General features: G+C 48.8%; 1 protein-coding gene and 1 pseudogene across 1 annotated transcript in view; both read right to left on the bottom strand.

Moving 5' to 3' along the window:
- Positions 1 to 8,647, bottom strand: part of JAKMIP1 (janus kinase and microtubule interacting protein 1) — a 67,506-nt gene extending 58,859 nt beyond the window's left edge. The window contains exon 1 of the mRNA XM_049782544.1: positions 8,313 to 8,647. The gene's annotated coding sequence lies outside the window, so the exon portion shown is untranslated. The remainder of the gene's footprint in view (positions 1 to 8,312) is intronic.
- On the bottom strand, positions 293 to 447 carry LOC126021291 (uncharacterized; annotated as a pseudogene).
- Positions 8,648 to 24,156: the final 15,509 nt, after the last annotated feature.

Below are 24,156 nucleotides of genomic sequence, written 5' to 3'. Positions count from 1 at the left end.
CCATACTATTGCTTCGGCTCTCTATTTTAATTTTGGGCTTTTTTTTTGGGGGGGGGGGACCACACCCGTTTGATGCTCAGGGGTTATTCCTGGCTATGTGCTCAGAAATTGCCCCTGGCTTGGGGGAATCATATGGGAGGCCAGGGGATCGAACCAAGGTCCGTCCTAGGCTAGCACTTGCAAGGCAGATGCCTTACCTCTAGCGACACCTCTCTAGCCCCTCTATTTTTATTTTTTAACCTTTCTTATAGAGTCTTTCCCAGGTTTTACTTGTGGATAATCTTTTTTTTTTCAGGGGAGAGCGCGCACGCGGTCCCCCATTACCATAAATTACGAAGTCGAGTTTCCCACATTTGGGGAAATCGCAGGGGTCAGAGTGCAATGGGCGAGCCTCACCCTGGAAAAACCACCTTCGTGATCATAGAATTGCCCCTGCCAGGTAAGTATGGATAATCTTCATATATATTTTATTCTATTCTTTTACTTTCACTTTGTATCTTTAAATTGAAATATGTGACTCTCATAAATAGTCTAAAATTAGGGGCTGAAGTGATAGTACAGCTGGTAGGCCGTGCATAGCTAACTCAGGTTTGATCCCCAACACTCCATATGGTCCTCCAAGCCCACCAGGAGTGATCACTGAGTGCAGTACCAGGAGTAAGCCCTGAGCATTGCTGGATATTGCCCCCCCCCAAAAAAAAGACAGTATAAGATTTATTCTTTTTATATTCTATAACAACTTGGCTAAGTTGTTTTCCATGCTCAGATAACATCATTATTGGTAAAGGTGAGCTGACATTCTCTCAATGATTCTTGTTTTCTGTGCCTGATGCCCTTTGGTTCCTTATTCCCTCCTTCATAATGCTCTTCAGTACTAAGTGAAGCAGGCATATATTTGACATACAAGACATGTGTACATCTTTTCCATCCAGAAGGCAAAATTAGCACTATTTGAGTAGTTTAACTGGCTCATATTTTAAATCAATCCTAAACGTTTCTCCCTGGTTCCAGTAAAGAAGAGAAAATCAATTCTTGATCTGACAGGCAGAAGACATCATCTGCACAAACATCCATCATCAGTTTTCCAGGCTGGAGGAGTCTAGACTATGACTTGCCCTGCCCTGGGAGAGGGGAAAGAGGCAATGCACCGTGTCTCAGACATGACCTTCAGCATATGGCAGAAAAAGAAGTGAGGCAACAGGACAGTAAGGGATACCAGGAGTTCCTCAGTGAAGTCCAGAGCATGGGGGACCTGCAATTTCTACGTCTCCTCCTGCAAACACCAGCACCGATGCTCACAGGCTCTGAGAGTAATGAAGCAGTGATCCCTTCTGTACCCTCCATGATGACCCCCTCCCCAAATTCAGCAGCCCACAGTCCTCTTGCTGTGGCTTCCCATACCCTGGGACACCTGCCATTTAACCTACGACTTTCCCTCAAAGCCTCCTGTTTACCTGCCATTGTGCAAAGAAACTAAAACCCAGACAAAAATAATGTTGCCAATGCTAGTGTTTGGGTGAACCAGCACTGTCCCCCCTAGCCTCCAGGCTGGAGTACCCCTAGTTTCTGAGATGCTTCCCCCAGACAAAGGACACAATTGTGTGTCAGCTCTGAAGTCACTCATATTCCTGATTAGCCATCTAGGTAGAAAACTCAGGAGCCAGATCCCACCCAGTGGCTCAGCCCAGATGGAACTGACCTGGCTCCAGGGAGAGAGGCCCAGGCTCTGGGTACCTGAAGAACTGATCAGATCTGGCTCAATGCAGAAGCACCTGGGCCTATGTTCAAGACAAGATGTCGAGGTAATAGAGATAATATAGCAGGTAGGGCTGTTACCTTGCATGCAGCTGACCTGGATTCAATCTCCAGCATCCCATCTGGTACTCCTGTGCTCGGCCAGGACTGATCCCTAAGTGCAAATTCAGAAATAAGCCCTGAGCACTGTTGGGTGTGGCCCAAAAACTTAAAAAATAAAGTCTGGCAAGAAAGAAGCCTCATCCGGCTCTAATCCTGGAAGGCTCAAAGACTTGTACAGAAATGGAATTATTTCTTGGCTTAAGGAACTTGCTCACATGGTTGCCCTGACCTGAGAAAGCAATGAAGATGCCAAGAGGTGTTCGCAAGTTGCTGTCTGAGAGACAGCTTGAGAGAAAGGGATGTTTTGCCAGTGGGCCTTCATTTAGTATCAAATGCAGTTTGCATATGGACGATGAGCTTTTAAACTCTCTGTGTGTGTGTGTGTGTGTGTGTGTGTGTGTGTGTGTGTGTGTGTGTGTGTGTGTATAAATAGGCTGCATGGCAGAATAGCTCATTTCCTGTACAGAAAAATCTATCAAGTTCTACAGAAGCTTCACCAATCTCATGCTGAGCTGACTGAAACGCAGAGCTGAGTATAAAGCATCAGGAGTCTGGATAGTTGGTCCCTTTGAGTTGACTGTTAAAGGGTGAACTGAAGCTTTGAAGGGCAGAGTCAACCCCTGTCACTAACCACTGGCTTAGTTCCAGTGACAGGTGCTGCCTCTAACCCCAACACTGGCCTTACAGGAAGCTATGGACTTCAGGGCCAAGAGCTCCAGAACCAGCAGGTGAACAGGCTTGGGGTCCCTGTGTGATGCAAATGACACACTCACCCTCCAGAGACCTGCTGTCCAACGGGAGAGTCAGAGTGGGAAACAGCTGGAGTCCAGGATGTTGGGACATCAGGGGCCCTGGGTACACACCTGACCCCATCTGGAGCTGGAGATGGGGAGACACCCAGAAATTTTCCCACAGAAATGACATGTCTCAAACAGCAAAGGAAAACAACCATTGCAGCTGATCATACTGGGAACCCTTGAAAGAGGTGGGACAAGGCCCATGAAGTGCCAAAACCTTGGCCGCTACACACACAGACCCACCCTACAACTGTTGCACACCAATGACCCAACTTCACTGCTTTTCCACTCATCTCTACAGACTACTAGCCACCCAAACACTCCAGGTATGCTGGTTCTGTGACTAACATCTCCAAGGTGCTTTGGAGCCAGGGTGGGCCGCCTCCCTCTGCACCTTTGTACTCCCAGAAGTCCTGGCATCCAAGCCCATGAGGCACTGTTCCACCACATGAGCTCATCGCCCTGCCCCACAGATTCTCAAAGTCCTGGATTGCGTGGACACATATATGGCCGCATGATGTCTCCGTAGTTTTAACACTGACATCCCGGTGGGCATATACCAAATTAGATCTAAAATTATCACACAAGGCCAGTACCCTATGTACTATCTCTCTGGATCCCAATTGTTTTAATAATACATTTAGCTTGCCCCGATTATTATTTTGATGTGAAATTAATACTATTATTTAATTTCCAAGAGCTCATTCCCCTTTCCTCACCAGAAATGTTTACAATCCACATATAGACTTCGCTCTCTATTCAGATGGGCTGTGTTTTGGGCCCACTGGCCCCAAGCTGTGACCTTATAGGTCTTCTGGCACCCTCAGGTACAACTCCCATGCTCACTTCATCAAATGACACTGGCAGCAGCATCCAGCCGGATGACCTAGGCCTAACCTGCCCTCACCCCCTGGTGTGGTGTGTAGCTGTGAGGTTATTCATGACTATCACCCCAAACCCCAGAAGGGGGGGAACATGGATCATTCTCTGTCTGGAATGAAACATGTAAGTGGTGCTAGAAATGTCCCATGACCTTCTTAGAGAAGAGCTGTGTGCGTGCAGTTAGGAAACCAAATTCCGTCTGATGCCGTGCTTCAATGGTTCACAGAATAGCAATGGGGAAACAGAGAAATTTCAACAGCACATGGCCCTGACGGCCTGGTGCTTTGATCTCAGCTCATCAGGTCTCTCTCGGCCATGAGATCCAAACCAAACTGAAGCAGATCAGGGTGATTTCTGGAAAAACTGGGCTTCAGGGCCACTGGGAAAGGCACTAAGATCCTCCCAGGAAGAGAAATAAATGGAATTCATGAGTGAAAGTATGAAAAAGGAGTTGGACTTGGAGAGGACAGTGGAGAACACTTGGGCAGCAGCAGGCACAAAGACTCTGGAAGAGAGACCAGCCTGTTCCAGGAACCAAGTGGGAAGGAGCCAGGTCCCATGCCTGCTGCCAGGAGGCTCGCTGGGCCACTCAGCCTGCCCCACACTGTTCCTCTCACCCAGTCGCTCCCACAGTCAGAGTCAGGACGCTAAGAGATTGCAAAGCACCCAGCATCCATTACCCAACATCCAGTAAGTAAGAGAGAGAGAGAGAGAGAGAGAGAGAGAGAGAGAGAGAGAGAGAGAGAGAGAGAGAGAGAGAGAGAGAGAGAGAGCATGTCGTCAGGGTCCCTGCATGGGACACCTGGAGGAAGGGTTTTCCCCACACCCATCCTGGATGGCCTGTACCCCACACAAATGTACAGCAGGCAAGGGAGGTATCTGAGCCCCCCAAAAAGCAGAACCAGGCACCCAGGTGGGGGGAGTGCAGGGCCCTGGGCATAAAGTCTTTGCACCAAGCATCACTTGATCTGACTCAAACTTACTACAAAGACAGTCCATGCACTAGATGAGAGATTAGAAATTACCTACAAATTGGGGCTGAAGAGATAGCATGGAGGTAAGGTGTTTGCCTTTCATGCAGAAGGTCAGTGGTTCAGATCTCGGCATCCCATATGGTCCCCCAAGCCTGCCAGGAGCGATTTCTGAGCACAGAGCCAGGAGTAGCCCCTGAGCGCTGCCGGGTGTGACCCCAAAACGAAAAATAAATAAATAAGAAATTACCTACATTGATAAATATCTATGCATGCATATGTGTATGACATATAGATATATCATGGTGAGATCCAACAAGAGGAAAATAAAAAAGAATAGAAGTCTACTCCCCATCTCAGGGCTTCTTGCATCCAAATCCTTGCTCCCTACTTACTAACTATGTGTCCATGTGGGGAGGAGCAAAAGTCAGGCCCTCCCTTTACACCTGTGCTCAGCATCCAGTGAGCTCAGATCAGGTAGGGAACAGCCAACTCCCACCAAGGGTCCCGAGTGGGGCCCTGTCCTGGGTTCAGCCAATATTCCAAGTCTGCCAAGAAGCACAGAAGCAGCCCCAGACATGGTGCATGCAAGTGGGCATGGCTGTATGCCAATAAAACTTTATTGACCAAAAAAAAAAAAAACAGGTGGTGACAGACAGGCAGCAGCTTCCCTGGCACACTCCCTGGCACATGACTGGAGCTTAGCAAATGGTCCCTGGTTTAATTCCAAGAGCTGGTATTAATCTCCACTCATTTCTGTAGACCAATGAGGAGTTCGGCATGACTTATGTCTTGAAAGATGAAGTCAGAAAAGGGGAAGGACAGAGGCTCTGCCTACTCCTCCCTCTTCTGAATCCTGCCTCAATTTCCCCTCACAGCTGCTCCCTGCAAACTCTATGGCCTACTTTCCTCCCAGAAGAGGTGACTTTTCATAACTCATGGTCCCAGCACGCTGCCTTTTTCCTGTCTCTGTTCTTGTGTACCTGGCCTGGGGAAGGAAGCATTTCCTGCAGGCACTGAGCAGCCCTGGAGCCAGCCTGAAACTGGTCTAGAGATGCTCGGGTCACCCAGCCCCGCTGCTAAAACAGCCCAGAGGCAAGCGCCATGCCTTCCATCACACCCAAGCTCCAGAGCTCTGGAACCCTCTGGAGAGCTCTCAGCTGCCTCCACCAAGGTCTCCACCTCACCAGCAGTCCCTGTCTGTCAGCGCCTTGCAGAATCCTCAGCCCTTGCAGTGCTGTGCAGATGAAGGAGCTGATTCTCAGGAGACAGCACCCAAATGCCACCGCCCTGCTGGGAACGCCAGTAAGAAAAGAGGCTCAACCCACCAAGCCAAGATCTGCTCTCGGCTGACTTATGATGGTTCCATTAAAGGTTTCCTGAAAAGGGTGGGGGGAATCACTGTAGCAAGGAGCAGGGAAAGATCCAGAATCAAGAGACCCCAAAGGCATGTCCTCCCAGAGGCTGAAGATACACAGCAGCCACACGGGGCATGGGCTGAGTCAGCCACACACCCCTCGAAAGGCTGCTGTCCAACAGCTTGAGGATAAAGAGGGAACTCTGACTTGGGCAGAGCCTGCAGCAAGCAAAGGGACCTGGTTTGCTTTATCGTTTGAATTAAGTCATCGTGTGATACAGAAGTAAGAGTTGTTGAGGGTTGAATTTCAGACAATGTCCAACACCCATCCTTTCACCAGTGCACATTTCTGGTCACCGATGCCCCTATTGCTTCTGAGGCAGATACATTCTCTTTCTTGCTCTCTTTTCTCTCTCTCTCTCTCTCTCTCTCTCTCTCTCTCTCTCTCTCTCTCTCTCTCTCTCTCTTTCTCTCTCTCTCTCACACACACACACACATATTCACTCACTCACTCACTCACTCACTCACTCACTCACTCACTCACTCACTCACTCACTCATCACTACCACCAAGACCAAAGTACATCCTTGGCCCAGAGACCACATGCCCCATTTCCCCTCCCCACCCCACCACCCGCCAGCCACAGAAGGCCACTAGACAGGACTCAGAGATGCAAGACTTGCCCCGGCTCACACTGCCCTCAAAACCAAACACGGCGCCACCTGAGGCCCACAGACTGTCCCGGAACTAAATTGCAGCCACTCCCTCAAGGCTCGAAGGGGACACCCCATGGTTGTCCTACATCCTGGAGACACCCTGGCTCAGGTAGTGCCCCACCACCTTCTGGGGGACAATGACCACCACAGCAGACATGGGCCCACATTCACTCTGCCCCTCGTCGCTGCAGGGCCAGATCAGTCCGTTCAAGAATACCCACACCTACAATCTAGGCACTGAATGGGACGGTTTGGGAGCCGCAGCTCTGAGCCCACACTGCTCAAAGACTACAAGCTCCACTCACAAAACCAGGCCCCACCTCAAAGGGCGCAGCCAGCAGGGCCTAGTGGCATGCATAGAGGTTCGACACTTGGAGCAAGGAAGATCCATCCATCCACCCATCCATCCTCCCACCCACCATCCATCTATCCATCCATCCACTCAGTGAGGACTCATAGGCTGGAGGAAAGGGAAGCCGGGACAGTATCTGGGGGTCACAGAGGTGGCTCAGGGGGCTGATAGGGGGGTGGGGACACAGAAGAGATGGTGCAGTCAAGGCAGTGAACCCCTGGGTGCTTGGTCAGGAGGAAAAGGGGAGGCTCGCCTGTAGGGGGGGCGGGCTGTGCGTGGTGGAAGGGCTTCAGCAGGGGGTCACCTCGTACTCTAGAGGCTATTGGGCACCCCATGTCTCAACAAAGAAGTCTGATGGGGATGCCCTGAAGAGAGCAAAAGGAGGCTAGGACCTCCCCGACTGGGCCAGGAGCTCTGGGAAGGAAGAGGAACTCTGGGCCTTGGGCCGGGCTGGCTTCCCACCACATCCCAGACCATGGACACAGGCCGGAGAGGCCACTCGGGCACCGGTAATGAAGGCACCTCCTCCCTCCACACCCCACCTTCCTGCCAAGTGGTCCTGCTCGGGTTGGCCAGGCGCAGGATGAGCATGGGAGGCCAAGGCCGGGGCAGGGCCAGGGCGCCCCAAGGCAGGCGTGGGGGTGGCCAGCCGGCCAGGAGGCTCCCTATCTCGGCTGGCCTGCCCGGCCAGGCCGGGTCGCGGTTGGCAGGGCGGGCGTGGCGCGGGCAGGCCACGTCCAGGGAATGCATCCTCGCATCCTCGCGTGGAGACCCGTGAGAAGCGGGGCCCTGCGTGGGCTGAGGGGTGCGGGTCTGGAGGCCCAGGGCGTGACACCCCCCACACCCACGTCTTCCTTCCCCAGCAGGCCTCCAGCAGATCACCGCGGTACCTGGGCGCGCCGGCTCCGGCCTTCCTCCCTCCCCGCGTCTCCGTCTCCCAGGCCCCGCACCGCACCGGCGCCCACGTGGGCGGAGCAGCGCGGGGATGTGCGTGGCCGCGTGGGCCGTGCGCCGGGTGGGGGGTTCGAGCCCGGCGGCCTCGCCCAGCCGCCACCCCCCTCCGCCCTTCCTCCTACGAGCGAGCGAGCATCGGGGCGGCACCCCAACACCGGGAGACACGCCCCCGCGCCACTCCGGGGGAGCCCCTGGCGGGTCCCCGACGCCCCCTGGAGCTAGATGGGAATACGGGGGCGGCGAGACGGGGACGTGGAGGGAATGCAGAGCCCAGGGACCCCACCCAGGAGAGGCTGCACCGGGAGTGTGGGTGCAGGGGCTGGGCTGGAGGCGGGGGCCGGTTCCGCCCTCCGTCGACTGTCAGTCTGTCTGTCCGTCTGTCCGTCCGTCCGTCCACCCACCACCCCGCGGCGCACCTATACCCACCTGCTGGGCTCTCGGGTCCGGGTGCAGCGAGCGCAGTCCCGCGCCGCATCCTCGGGCCGCCCCTTCCCCTTCCCCGCCGGGAGGAAATGAATGAATGAATGAATGAATGAATACGCAAATAAATAAATCGATCGATTAATTAAATAAAAGGACCCCTCCCCAAGATGAGCCAAATCAGACCCAACCTCAGCGAGCGTCCGTCCGCTTAAGCGCTCGGGGCGGGGATGCGGGGATGCGGGGATGCGGAGGTGCGGGGCCGGGGCTGGTGGGACGCGGGAGGCGCGTGCCGCACTCAGTCCATCCCCGCCCCGCCCACCCGGCCACGCCGCTGATTGATTGGCCCGGCCAGCTGCCCGTCAGTCTCAGGTGCTCGCCAGGCCACGCCCCCACAAGGCCACGCCCACCAAAAAGCACCGCTGATTGGTCCGGCGTCCTGCCCGTCAGTTGAGGGTGTTCTCCAAGCCCCGCCTTGCTCAGCTCAGCCCAGACCCGCCCACTCGGCTACGCCGCGGATTGATTGGTCCGGCATCCTGCCCGTCAGCCGAAGAGGCTCGTCAAGCCCCGCCCTGTACGGGCACGCCTACCCAGCCGGGCCGCTGATTGGCCCGGCCTCCTGCCCGTCAGTTGAGGATGCTTGCCTAAGCACCGCCCTGACCCCGCCCCGCCCCGCCCCGCTCCGGGATGGGGGGGCTGGAGCGTGCGCACTGGGAGACCCCACCCCACCCCACCACCGCACGCCCCGCGGTTCCCCGGAACCTAGGTGAGCCCCGGAGGGGAGGGAATGGATGGATGTTCCTGGGGAAGCAGTCTTGTCCTGCCTGCAATTGGGGTACCTTCTCCCTAGAATGTATGGAACTGAAAATGGGGACCTTCCAGGTCTTAAAGTAGTGGGGGCCGCATGCTATCGTGCATATATATATATGCAGATATATACACAGATATAGATGCATATGTGCACGTATACATATATGTACAAATCTATACATCTATGTATGTGTGAATATACAGATATATGTGTGTTATATGTATATGCAGATATACACAGAGATATATGTGCACATTATGCATATGTATAGATATATATGGATGTGTATGCATGTATATAGATATACAGAGATAGAGATAGATGCAATTTGAGATGCGGAGTAGGCTCGTTGGAGAGCTGAGATGCCAGCAGAGAAGGGGCAGGTAGAGAGCATCTACCAGCACCAGAGCGATAGCACAGCAAGGAGGGCACCTGCCTGGCATGCAGCCGATCAGGTTCCATCCCAGGCATCTCACAGGATCCCTCAAGCAACGCCAGCAGTGATCCCAGCGCTCAGAGCCAAGAGAAAGCCCTTGCATCACTGTATGTGCCACCCCCAAAACAGTGGTAGCAGCACCTGCTAAACTCCAAGAGTAGAGGAAATGAAAATGGAAGAGAGGGATTGTCTCTGGAACACAAAGAGACAAAGTATTGGAATATCGAAAAAACTATAAAACTGAAACTCAATCGTCAACAACTTCGTCATTGTATATCTTGCTGTGAATCAATTAAATTTATTAATTAAAAGAAAGGGGAAGGCTGCAAAGACACACAGGGAGAAACACTATTTTATAGGTTCTGGACTTTTGATGTGAAATAATTACTTAACTACGCTGTAATCATGCCTATGGAACATCATGGAACATGGAACTGGCTCTGCAGAGGGGAGATGCCTACCCTGAGGGTGCTAGGTCAGTACCTAGTGGTTAGAAGAGGAAGATAACAGAGGAGAAAAAAAAACTAAAATGAAACACAGAAGAAAAAATAGGCCAGTGTAACATATGAACATCAGCAAAACATTAGCAAACTGAATTTAGCATGTATTAAAAGAATCATATACTCGTATTAAGTAGACTTTATTCAGTGATAGAATACAGGTTGCAGATCAGTCAGTATGATAAAATACAGTAGCCACACGAATGATAAGAAATTAGGATTTAGGGGGGCCCGAGAGATAGCATGAAGGCAGGGCATTTGCCTTGCAAGCAGAAGGACAGTGGTTTCAGTCCCGGCATCCCATATGGTCCCTGGAGCCTGCCAGGAGCAATTTCTGAGCATAGAGCCAGTAGTAACCCCTGAGCACTGCCGTGTGTGACCCAAAAACCAAAAAAAAAAAAAAAAAAAAAGAAGGAAGGAAGAAAGAAGGAAGGAAGGAGGGAGGGAGGGAGGGAGGGAGGGAGAAAGGAAGAAAGGAAGGAAGGAAGGAAGGAAGGAAGGAAGGAAGGAAGGGAGGAAGGGAGGGAGGGAGGGAGGGAGGGAGGGAGGGAGGGAGGGAGGAAGGAAGGAAGGAAGGAAGGAAGGAAGGAAGGAAGGAAGGAAGGAAGGAAGGAAGGAAGGAAGGAAGGAAGGAAGGAAGGAAGGAAGGAAGAAGAAATCAGGAATTAGGGACTGGAGCAATAGCACAACTAGGGCAGTTGCCTTGCACATGGCCAACCCAGGTTCAATCCCAGAATCTCATGCAGTGGTGGGCAACCTTTTTTTTTCAACTGAGCCAAATCTCACCAAAACCACGATTGAAATTTATTTTGAGAGCCACACAGGGCACGCACTGACAGAGGCTAGGAGCAGAGTCCTGACTCCTGGAGCGGCCGCCCGGCACACAGAAGAGCCAAATTAAAAGTGTAAAGAGCCACATGTGGCTCTCACAGGTTGCCGACCACTGTTAGGGCCACCAGAGCACTGCTGGATGTGGCTCCAAAACCAAAACCAAACAAAAAGGGCATTCAAATTGGGAAGGAAGACGTAAAACTGATCCTATTGCAGATAACTTGATGTACATCAATCCTAGAAACTCCAAAAATTGTTAGAATAACCAATGAATTCAATGAAGTAGGGTCTAAAAACAATATGAAAAATAGGCTTTTTTTCTGTGTACTAATATACTACCAAAGAAACTAAGAAAATCTACCCATTTACAACTGCATTAATAAAGAATAAAATATACTTCTGAACAAATTAGGCAAGGAGTTGAAAGACCTATATATTGAAAATCATAAGAAAGAAACTGAAGATAGTCGCAAAGTGGTGTAATTGTTTTTTTGTTTTTTGGTTTTTTGCTTTTTGGGCCACACCCGGCGGTGCTCAGGGGTTACTCCTGGCTGTCTGCTCAGAAATAGCTCCTGGCAGGCACAGGGGACCACATGGAACACCGGGATTCGAACCAGCCACCTTTGGTCCTGGATTGGCTGCTTGCAAGGCAAACGCCCCGCTGTGCTATCTCTCCAGGCCCAAAGTGGTCTAATTTTGATAGATATATAATAAATAAGTATAAATAAAAGAGAAAGATAACCATGTTCATGGATTAAAAGGATTAATATTGCTTAAAATCTACCCAAAATAACTTGTAGATTTTATACAAATCTCTCCAACTTTTAACTGCAATTTTTCAGAAAACAAGCAAGCAAGGGGGAGCAGGGGTACAGGGATCCAGTCAGTGGAATAAAAGAGAAGCCCAACTAAATAGCAAAGCCACAGAGTCAACACAAAAAATGAAACATCAACAGCCAAACTGGAAAATGTGCTTATCAAGGTGGCAGCTTTGGGGGTGATGGATGTCTGTTGTGAAATATCAAGTACAGTATTTTTCATATATAAGACACACAATTTCTCCACCCAAAAGATGGGGGGAAATGTTTATGCATCTTATGAAGTGAATGCAGCCTGGAGTTGAAGCCTGAGTAGTTAAAAAGATATTTTTTCTGATGTAAATAAAAAAGTTAGGTAAATGTGTTTAACTAGCTGTGGACTGGCATATTGTAAATATACTTTGGCTTCACAGGCTGGTTGTTCCCAGCCGCTGTCTCCTGGCGGCATCTTGCATTGCATCATTTGCTTTAGAATTTTTTTTCTTGTTTCCATAGTTTTCATCTAAAAACTATGTGTGTCTTATGGTTAAGTGCGTCTTATAAAGCAAAAAATGTGGTAAAATTGTGCCTGCAAGGGGGCAGGTTGGAGTTGTGTGTGGGAAACTGGAAACTTTGGTAGAGGGAAGATCACACTTGTGCTGGGATTGGTGTTGGAACATTTATTGCCTGAAATAACTGTATTATGAACAACTTGGTAAGTCATGGTGTTATAATAAAACCAATATTTTTAAGGAGAAGCTGCAGATGTGAGGGATCCGAGAACCCTCATGGATGGAAGAAGACATTGATAGTGGGATTGTCTGTCTAAAAGCCCAACTATGAATCCCTTTGTGTAGGATGACACCCAGATCTTAACCGAAAACAAAGGCGTTCCTCCTATTTTCTCTTTCCTTTTCACCTAACCCTTTGATATGTAAAAACCCATCTGGATCACTCAACCTCCCCATGATGGTGAATTCTGTACTGTGTTAATAAAGAAATATCAGTTTTGGCTTGGCACTTAGAAATACCACCATGTGAAAAGCCACCAACTCCATGATTCTTTCTTGACTGGCTTGGTTTATTAATTCTTTGCCACTACCTTGCCTCTTCAGACCCATCTGCCTGAAGGTGGAAATACACATGTGGGGGTGAAAGAAGGGGCCACACTTGTGGGGGTAAAATATAAATGTTGGGAAGAAAAAAGGGGCCACCAGCAATATAGGTATAGAGGTCAAATTCAATACCCTTGCTGTTATAGAACTGTCTCCCAGGAGGGTTGAGCTTCCGGCAATAAACACCATTTGGAAAGTAGCTGTTGCATCAAAGCCCTTTGGATGGGCTTAGATAGATGGTGGTGGATGGTGATGGAGGGATGAGAGGCCTTTCTCCTCCAGCCCAGGGCCACGTGTATGCAACCCCCTTCAGCTGGTGGGTCTGCAGTTTCAGGTAGCTGCGAGGAAATCATCCACAGACAGGTTCCAGGAGATATCAGCTTTATTCGTGCCCTAGCCACCACATGTGTGATCTATAAACCTTTTACGCTGGATCCCTATTCAGCCCTGCATTGTACCTTGTCCCTCAGCCATCTCCTCTCCATCCATCTTCCTAGCTCAATCTCTCTCCAAACTCCTCCAAATTTCCTCCCAAACTCCCTCAGGTCAAACCTTTTGTAACCCATCAAAGACCCACCCAGAAATAGGCAGGTCTTTTTTGTAGGTAAGGTTACACCTGAAGAATGGGGGATGGGTAATAGTAGCCTTCATTCTCCCAGGACTGCTTCTGTGTGCTGGTGAAGGGCTCCTCAGCTCAGCATCCCATGTTCTTCCACTTATATTCCCACATCATGCCAGTGAGACCATTGCCAGAGGACTCTTCTCTTCTAGGGGTGGGGTCTCCAGTTCTCTCTCTGACACTTCCTCCAAAGAGGGTGGAGGTGTGGGGTTAGGAGTTCTCTGTATTAAAGACCCCAAGCCCTACAGTCACATTGCCAACCATTTTCTTGTCTTCTGATACATGCCAAGGCTGCCCGAGCCATCATCTGGTCAGCCAACTCAGAAAGCCGGTCCAGGTGCTGGGAGAGCTGGGCTGTGCTGCACCCCTTACCACCTGGTTTGCATTTTCCTCAGGCCCCAGCTGCCTCAGTGCTCCAACCGCTGTCTCTCTTGGCAACAGCAGCTCCAGAAGACCTTCTAACAGGACCTGGAAACTCACTGGGGTCTGGCCAGAGTTCTCCTTCTCTTCAGAGTCTGACAGGGGTTGCTGATCACAGGGCTTCTCCCTAATCTTCACCCAGTCAATGCTGTCCAGCCAGCTATCTTTGATCCTGGTTCAGGAAATAGTTGCCATCAGCATCAAAGTGTCCTTCCTCCACCTCCTCCAGCAGATTGAAGGGTGGGATCCACACAACTCCCTCACTGGACAGTGTAGCTCCTTCCTGACCATCCACACCCTCTGAGGCCAGGATGTCATATTTTCTGGACCCCTCATCCTCGTTCTCCTCATCACGTTTGCTTTTGAAGTGGCTCCCAGAACCTCCCACTGGAGCCACAGGGTCTACAAACTTCTTCTTGAAGTACTAATCCCATCCTCCTCCTCATCTCCCATGCCACTTCAAGTGACCTTCTGGTCATTTTCCTCTTTGGAATGACTGGACAATGAGACTTTTCCACTAGGGATCCAGGGGAGGCAGGAAAGACAAGAAAAGATGCTTAGCAGAGACACATCCGGGGCACCCAATCATGGTGCTTTAATTTTAAAAATATTAAGTGATAAAATATATCAATCAAGTATTTTTAATTTTTGTATCACTGAAAAGGGTTCCTCAAACCCAAAAGAATCTTGAGAAAGGGTAAAGCTAGATGTATCAATACTTCCTGATTTCAAACAATAATACAGATAACAATAGTCAAAAGAGAAAGGCTTTGGGCTCACAAACAGATGCTTATATCAGAAAAACAAAATTGTGAGCCCCCAAATAAATATGCACACATGGTTGATTCATTTACAAGGATCTATAGGATAGAAAGTATATACAGTGGATGAAAGACAGGCACTTCCATAAATGGTTCTGGGAGAACAATTATGTGTAAAAGAATGACCTGGATCACAGTATCACATGGTACCAAAAAAATTAGCTCAAAATGTATTGAAGACTAAAATGTGAGACTTGAAATATGAAATTCTTTGGGGGGGGGTAAATCCAAACAGTAAACTCCTTAAAAAGGGTCAAAAAATTATTGGTGAGGAGACCAGAGTAATAGTCCAGCAGGGAGGGAGTTTGCCTTGTATTCGGCTGACCAGAGTTTGATCCCCAACTTCCCAGATGGTTCCCAGAGCATGCCAGGACTGATTCTTGAGCACAGAGCTATGAGTAACCCCTGAGCACCACTAGTGTGACCAAAACAAAGAAACAAAATCATCGTTGGTAATGTTTTGTTTGTATTTTTTTGGGGGGGGTCACAATAGATTATGCACAGGTTTGCTCCTGGCTCTGTGCTCATCAATTCTGGTGGTGCTGATGATCAAACCAGGGGAACAGCATGCAAGGCAAGTCCCTTATCCATGGTACTATCTGTCCACTTTCTGAGTCTGCCCATTTTTTTGATGTGTGTACTTTAAATGAGAGGTTTTAAGAGTTTAGTATTAGAGAGATCCTTATTCTAAATCTCCATGTCTTCTAGGTGATTTGACCCTCTTATCATTATAGAATGCCCCAGCAGTATGTCTTGTAAGGTCTGTTGCATCTGCTATTTCTAGAGCCTTCTGAAAATCCCTTACTCTTCGTTTTGGTGCTCCCTCCCCCATACTTGCTTCTCCTCTGTCGGGTCTTGCTTCCCAGGGCAGGATTATTTTGAGATGTCCTAGGTCGATCCCCACATCAGCCGTCTGCTCTTTCTGATGGCTAAGAAACACAACTTTGCCAGGATGTGCTGTCCTTTGCTCAGCCACTCACATGTTAATGGCTCTCTGGATTGGATCCAGGTTTCAGTCATTTCAGTCCATCTTCCGGAACACTTGTGTGGAAGTCTTTGTGGGGACAAATTACTCCCTGCTTTATGCTTGCTACCTTGGGGTGCAGTACTCAGGTTATGCACTAAAAGCACTGTCAAAATTGAAGAGCCAGGCAGCTTTTCCTAAGTGACAGCATCATTCTCTATCCCCAAGAGCACCAGGTCTCTTCCCATCCTTAGCCAAACTGGAAAGAGTTGGTGCTTTTTGTTTCAGTGGTCTCATCAGCCTTTGGTGAGGAGTGCTGCCCTTTGAATTTTGCAGGATTAACCGTTTCATATATTATTTGATACTATATCTTCCTTTTATTTGTGTTGCTTTTGTTTTATAGGGGTCTCACCTGGCAGTGCTCATGGCTTACTTCTGGTTCTTTGCTCAGGGGTCATTCCTAGTGATGCTCAGGAGACCATAGGAGATACTAAGGATCATAATAGGAGTAAGTTACATGCAGGGTAAAGTGCAGTGGATCCTACATGTTTCTAGGGATGGAACTGGAGTCAACTGCATGCAAGGCAGCACCTTAAGTCCTCTGCCTTCTCCTTGGCCGCTGGAGTCTATGCTGGTATGTTCTGTTTGTCTGTACTGCCAAACCACACTTCCTTATATGACTTTCTCTTGGGTCTTGCAAGCTCAGGTTCTGTGTTGGCTTTGCATCTTCCCCTTTGGTGTAATATTTCCTTAATTTGCTTCCAGGATTATTTTAAGCTAACTGATGTTCAGCAAAATTTAGTAAGATCTATGTTGGGGCTGTGGGGGAGAGGAAGTGCTTAGGAACTGAAAATTGGAACTGCAGGCACATGGAAATATTGCTGATGCAAGCGAGGACTTCTGCCCAGAAAGAATTAGGGGTCCCCGGGTGACTTATGTCAAATGGAGAGGAGAGACATGGCAGCCTGGAGAAGCAAGTCTATGACGTCCCTCTCTTCCCACCTGGATGGTCCAGGGAAGTGGCTGAATGTAAGTCTCTGGGCCCATGCATGGTACAAATCCCTCTGCTCATCAGCCCCCAAGCTTCTGTCAGACTAAACCGAGGTTCTACTTGTTTTGTCTCCCAATTTCTTTACAAGCTGAGAAAGTCAGGTGGGAGTGAGGAGGAAGAGAGGGAGGAGAAAGGAAGGAGGAAGGGGAAGGGAGGAAGGAAATAAGGAAGAGAGAGAGAAAAAAGAGAGAGAGAAAGTGAGCATTCTGCATCTTCCTCATTCCTTAGACCTAGAGGAGGAGTCGAGAGACAGAGAGAAGGGGAGTCAGAGAGTACAGTTCACATTTCATACATGTGCGTGTTGGTCCAGGACAAGTTGTCTGCTAAGCAGGATAGGCAGTGATGGCAAAAACACCCAGAGGCCTTATAAATGTCCTGAGCAGGGCTGTATGTGGCCCACAGGCCATAGTTTGAGGACCCCTGTTTTAACTTTACTTGTTCTTCATTTTAAATATTGTATTTTTTCCTGACTCATTTTTTTACTTCAAAATAATATATGTGGAGTGTGTATAGAAATGTGTTCATAGTCTTTTTTAAACTATAGACTGGCCCTCCAATGGTCTGAGGACATTGAACTGTCCCCCTATTTAAAAATTTTGAGGACCTCTGCCCTAGAAGCATCCCTGCATTTCGTTCTAGCTTTGCTTGCTGCTGGGATTCCAAAGTATTCTCTATAAGATTTTTGTTGCTTATCAGTGGTAAGGCGTTTGCCTTAGACGTAGGACCGTGATTCGAATCCTGGCGTCCCATATGGACCCCTGAGCCTGCCAGGAGCGATTTCTGAGCCTAGAGCCAGGAGTAACCCCTGAGCGCTGCCAGGTGTGACCCAAAAACCAAAAAAAACTTTTTTTTGTTGCTTTATCAATATAGGTATTAACAGAAGTCTTTGACTCATTTAGAGCTTATTTGCACTGAGGTGAGATCAGAGAACATCCCCACCCCACTCCCATTTTTGGATGTCCAGATGCTTTTCAGTGGCATTGATGAATAATTTATTCTTTTGCCCCCTGAATGAGGCTCTTTTGCTTGTTCTAAAATAACCAAACTAACATCAAGAATCTCATTTCAGTCCTGGCTTCCGTTGCTCTGGTGCATTTGTCCATTTCTCTGTCAGCACCTTCCTGACTAGATGCCAGCAGTAGGATCTACAGTCTGGCACATAAAAATGCAAGTCACTAAAATGTTCTTCCATTTTCTCAGTGTCTTAGCTATTCACAAGGATTTCTTTTCAGGGAATATTTGCACACTCCATGTTTGCTGCACATAATTGTGCTAAGAAGTTAATTAAGTGAAAAGTAGAAAGAGTTTCATTGGAGCAAATTACTTCTTTTCAGTTGGATTCAGTTTTCCCACTGGAAAAACAAATGAATTAATGATCCATTGGAGGTTGGTCTACTTTCCCGTTCTGAAATCTCAGTCCCATGATCTAACTCTGGGCCTTCCATTCCAACCCTGAGCAAGTTAGTAGGAAGAGCAGATGTTTATGCTCCTTGCAATGTAATACCACTGGTGTGGTTCTCAGCATTTCTATTTCTCCTCCCCCATCAATCATTCTAAAATATCCTTGAACATGATATTTAAAAGAGGAAGAAATAGCTTGGGTGACTTCTTTGCTGACCCTACTGGTTAAAAACTTTTAAATCAGGGCCCGGAGAGATAGCACAGCGGCGTTTGCCTTGCAAACAGCCGATCCAGGACCAAAGGTGGTTGGTTCGAATCCCGGTGTCCCATATGGTCCCCCGTGCCTGCCAAGAGCTATTTCTGAGCAGACAGCCAGGAGTAACCCCTGAGCACTGCCAGGTGTGGTCCAAAAAACAAAAAACAAACAAAAAAAACTTTTAAATCAAATCAAAATATTAGAAAGAAAATAAAATGGGGATTTCCAGAGAGTCTGAAAGACCAAACGATGCTGTTGCACACTTGATTGATGACTAACCTTGTTAGTTAGAAGAACTCAGTAAGAATAACTAATATCGGGGCCGGGCGGTGGCGCTGGAGGTAAGGTGCCTGCCTTGCCTGTGCTAGCCTAGGACGGACCGCGGTTCGATCCCCCGGCGTCCCATATGGTCCCCCAAGAAGCCAGGAGCAACTTCTGAGCGCATAGCCAGGAGTAACCCCTGAGCGTCACAGGGTGTGGCCCAAAAACCAAAAAAAAAAAAAAAAAAAAAAAAGAATAACTAATATCCAGGGCCAGAGCAATAGGACAGCATATGGGTATTTACTTTGCAATTGGTCAACTCCAATTTTGTCCTTGGCCTCCCATATAGTTCCCCTAAGCCCTGCCAGGAGTGATCCATGAGCATAAAGCCAGGAGTAAGCCTGAGCACTGCCAGGTTGTGGTCCACAAACAAGTAAAAAGAATAGCTAATGTGTGCCAAGTGCACCAGATGTAATTGATAATACAAAGGTCTGGCCAATTGGCATGACTCTGACCCCACCTAAGAGAGGGAGAGACTAAGAACAGGAGAAGAAAAATAAACAATCCAAGGTCTCCTAACAGAGGGAGGCCATAAAGCCATTTCTGACTCTAGGGGTTGTGCTGTCCTCCTGGAAATCTCACCCTTAACCAGAGATACAGCACAGTGGGCAGAGTGCTCACCTTGTATGCAGCAGACATGAGTTCAGTCCCATATGCACCCCCCAAAGCATGTCATGAGTGATTCCTGAGTGTCAAGCCAGGAGTAGCTCCTGGGAACTGTGGGGGATGTGGCTCTAAAAACCAAAACATTTCCCCCAAAATTTAAATAAAGTGTTCTTTGAAATGGAAATCTGATTTCCCCCTTTAATGAAAAAAAAAAAAAAAAGGATTGACTGAGGGCTTACCCAGTGACTCTGATGTTCAAGTTCAAGATTCTCCTCCAAGGGGATTCACAGCACAACATGTGACCATACCTTAGTACTGTCATGTGACTCAGGGACATGAAGAAGACATGTTGGAAGGAGGAGCCTTTGCTGATGAGCAAAGCAGCTGGTGTGAGAGGCTCCCACCTGAAACTGGTGTGGGGCTGTGGTGTAGGCCACGCCCAGGACAGGCCATGCCTACTCCTGGGCTGCTCGCAAGACCCCAGAACCCAAAGCAGCTGCCTCGGATGGGACTCTGGTCTAGCTTCAGCCTTTCAGCCTGGACCCTAGGACTTAAGCGAAGTGGTATGGAGAACCAGCAGCCACCAGTGCAGTCCATCACCACCTCTTGGTGTAACCCCCACAGTGCATGTGGCAGAACCAGGAGGCCGTATCGAGTGGGCAGAGCCAGAGCAGCAGGTGCCAGGCTCCAATATGCAAGTTGCAGTGGAGCCAGTCTAGGGGTCAAGGGTTGGACTTGCAGCACCCCTCCTTTGTAATGAGAAAGGTCATTTCGGAATGGGTCTGAGCAGCCCGGTGCAGCCAGCCTGGGCACAGGAGCTGAATCCTGGATGGTGCCAGGGTATGTGACCAGGGTCTGTGCCCAGCTGGTGAGACTGTGCTCCCTGGGCTTGTGTTCCTTCTGGGGAGCCTCTTGCATTGAGCTCCTGGACAGTGATTTGGCGCTGTCCGGGCTGCAGTGCTGAAATAGGTATTTCCTGCAAGGAACCTGCCAGCTGCTGTCCTAGCCAGGGCAGAGGGCATGTGTGTGTGTGTGTGGAGAAGGTCAGCTGGCAGCTATGTCATGAACCCCATCTCTCAGGCTCAGAGAATATGTATCTGATGGTCCTGATTCAGGGTCACAGCAGCCGCAGTCAGGGACCACCTCATTCATATTTGCAAAATCCAGATTCTATCATTTCTGATCTATTGAGATTTGAACACACATGTATGAACATCTGTATGATGGCAGCAAGTACATAAATGTTGATATCGATACAAAAAAGACTCTGATCTGTGTCTGAACCTTTCTCTGTAAAAAAAAATGCAGTTTCCAATGGTGGAGAATAGTTGTGTGAAGAGTGCTTTTGGCTTCTGGCTGATAAGGTTCTCTCACTAGCTAAGGGCTAAGAATGAGATAGCTGACAGTATTCACCCATACCAGGGCAGGCTCTGGGTGAAAATAACAGCAGACCCAGCTAGGGCCTGGTCACACCAGACCTGACTTACCAGCAAGAAATGGGCACAAAGAAATGACAAGTCAGATCCTGATATAGTTCAGTTTAGGACCTGAACATTCTAGCTGAGTCACTATAGTATGTCACAATAGTCCTGTTGTAAAATAAAAATCCAAGTTGTGAGCTCACCCCACATGCTGTGTTTCTAACCCCTTAGGCAGATGAATCTGAAGAAGCAAGGTAGCATGAAGAAATAATAAACCAAGCCATTCAGGAAAGGGTGATTCGTGGCCTTTTGCCTCATGCTCTCTGTCTGAGCCAAAAGCTAGAGCTTATCTTTCTTTATTAAACCAATTCCAAATCCCAGGGGTGTGTGGGGGGAAGTGGGTGTGAGAGAGAAGGAGAGAGAGAGAAAGTGAGAGTGAGAGGAGATAGGCACCTATTCAGTGGGCGTTTACATATCAAAGGAAGAGATTTAAGGAAGGAGGAAGGAGGAAGGACTTTGTCTTGGGCTGATAGCTTGGTTTGTTCTACACTGCACAGCCTGGGAAGGCCTGGACCTTGGGTATTCACTCCACCGCTCTTACAGGAAGGTTTGAGGAAACCAGAGCAATGCAGAGGCCTGGCATGATGTAAGGAAAAGGGGGCAATAGCAAAGCCATCCACCACTATTCAGACTCACTGGAGATCGCTCTGTGGGCTGAGGCTGGTTTTTGAACCTGCCACTGGATTCTGACTCTGCCTGGACCTGTGCATTGAGCTGTCCACTGAAGGGCTGGATTGGATATGAACTGCAGCCCAAAGGGACTCCTCCTCCTCCCTGTCCCTCTGCTTCCTCATAATGTCTTGAAGCCGGCAATGAGCCCTGAGAAGTGACAGCATCTGAGGTGGTATTGTACTGGAACAGGGATCAGATGCTTCCTCTGGCTGTTCTTGGGGGACTGTAGAATCAAATAATTAGTGATGGGGCTGGATGGCGATGGATTCCTTTCTGCCACCCCAGGCCACATGGCTCTGCAACTCCATCCAGCCGGCCGGGTCCCAGGCCCAGGTGAAATCACTCACTCACACGCAGGCTTCAGGAAGAATCATCTTTATTCATGCCCTAGCCACCACAGGTGTGTGGCCTATGTCAACCTTTCAAGCACAGCATTATTTTGCTAGCCCTGCATCTTATCTCCTGTTAGCCATCTTCCCTTTGGGCTCCATGCGGCCCAAAGATCCAAAAGCCGGCCAAGAGACAAAAAGGGCCGAATCCCTTTCGTCCCAGGCTTATCTAACTTTTTCCCGACCCCTCCCAGGAATGGGAGGTCTTGCAGGTAGGGTCACACCTATTATCCGGTTCCCTAGACCCCTCCCAGAAATGGGTGGGTCTTGGGGTACACCACAGGGGACCCCAGGGGAACTGAACCCAATTAGGCTATATGTACAGTAGTTATCCTGTCCACTATATTCTCTCCCCAGCCCCAGAAACATTGTTATTTTGGGTTTGGGTTTGGCCAGCAGTGCTCCTGGCTCTGCACTTGTCACTCACTACTACTTGGCTTCCAGAGCCACATGGGGTTCCAGGGATAAAATTCAGATCTGTTGTGTGCAAGGTAAATACCCTACTCACTGCACTATCTCTTTGGCTTTCAGGGAGCATCATTTCTAAAGGTGATAACTCTACCCTGCATAGTGGAATGTTGCCCAAGGTGTCCTGAATGGTGTGATGTGGACAGCATCTCACAATGATTAGCTGGCTTGTCACAAGGAGATAGAGTGCCAAAATGATAACACAGCATTTGAGCATGTCCCTTGCAAACAGCCATCCCAAGGACAGACTCGAGTTCAATCCCTGGCATCCCATATGGTCCCCCAAGCCTTCCAGGAGTGATTTCTGAGCACAGAGCCATGAGTAACTTCTTTTTTTTTTTTTGGCCACACCTGTTTGACGCTCAGGGGTTACTCCTGGCTATGAGCTCAGAAATTGTCCCTGGCTTGGGGAGACCATATGGGACGCCGGGGGATCGAACCGTGGTCCGTCCTACGCTAGCGCTTGTAAGGCAGACACCTTACCTCTAGCGCCACCTTCCCGGCCCCCATGAGTAACTTCTGAGCACCACCAGGTATGGCCCAAAAACAAACAAAAAATAACAAAGGAATAGAGAGTGTTACATCATACCCACTGCACTCATGTGACCACTCAGAGCACAGACTTTGCTGGACACATAATGACACACGCCTTGGTGCCCAGGTGCCTATTCTGAATGGACTTTGTTAGACTCAGTAAGCCTGTTCTGCCTCCTAAGCGAATGGAATGAGAAAGTGCATCCACTCCAATGCTTTCCTCCAGAAGACATGTTCTCTTACTGCCCCACAGAATCCTGTTTCTTCAAACACACTCAAATTGTGTGTTTTTGATGATAGAAGGAACTGACACACATGTCCTAGACAGGGTTCTAGCACTTTCAATAGGCCTTATGTGACCAGTGAGCTGCCACAGAGAAGAAGGCAGAGAGAGTCACCTGGTAAGTCAGAATGGAGAGCTGACATGGTTCTGGAACCAGCTGCAACATCCTACAGGGCCACTGATTTGTAGAAGAAAATTCTACCTATAAAACTGGCATCTTGGGTGGGTTGTCCTACCTCACCACTTAACAGTGAGATGAAATCAGAATACCCTCCATCCTAGGATTTGTGCTAAAACCAAGACCACTAATCACAGAAGATTGACTCCTACAACCGCAACTGAGCAGAACTTTTCCTGGGACCATAAAGAAAGACCTTGGATTTTGATAACTAACATGCCCAGAGCCTATAGTTGGTTTCATGACAGTATGCTTCAAGGGTAGAGACACCCTGTATCTCCTAGGCCAAGGGAATTTTCTTTTTGATTTCCCACAATATTTACTGTCCCTATGCAAAAGAAACTTGCCACATTTGCTCCACTTTTTTTCTTTTTCTCTTTCAATTTTATTTATATCCATAGCTTTTAGATATGGACTCCCGCCTTTTTTACAGAACCATAGAACATGAATCATCTTATTCTGCCTCACATTTAAATGGCCCCCTAAAAACTGAGAAAAGGAAAAAAAAGTGGATGGGACCCTGTAGAATCAAATAATTAATAATGGAGCTGGATGGTAGTGGATGGCATTCCAGGCCACGTGGCTCCTGGCTCCCATCCAGCCCGCGGGTCCCAGGCCAAGGTGAACGGCGGAATCAGACTCACTCACAGGCAGGTATCTGGAAGCATCATCTTTATTCATGCCCTATTCACCACATGTGTGTGGCCTACTCATAACCTTTCAAGCACTAGTTATTCTTGGCCCTGCATCTTAACTCCTTTCAGCCATCTTCCCTTTGGGCTCTATGCTGCCCAAAGAGCAAAAGGGCAGAGCCCCAAAAGCCAGATAGCCCAGCAGGGCAAAAGAAGCCCCTAATCCCCTGGCTCAAAGGTTTATCTACCTATTCCAAGACCCCT

Source organism: Suncus etruscus, chromosome 10 (assembly GCF_024139225.1).
Source record: "Suncus etruscus isolate mSunEtr1 chromosome 10, mSunEtr1.pri.cur, whole genome shotgun sequence".
Taxonomy (NCBI): Eukaryota; Metazoa; Chordata; class Mammalia; order Eulipotyphla; family Soricidae; genus Suncus; species Suncus etruscus.
This window is presented reverse-complemented; position numbering and strand designations above follow the sequence as displayed.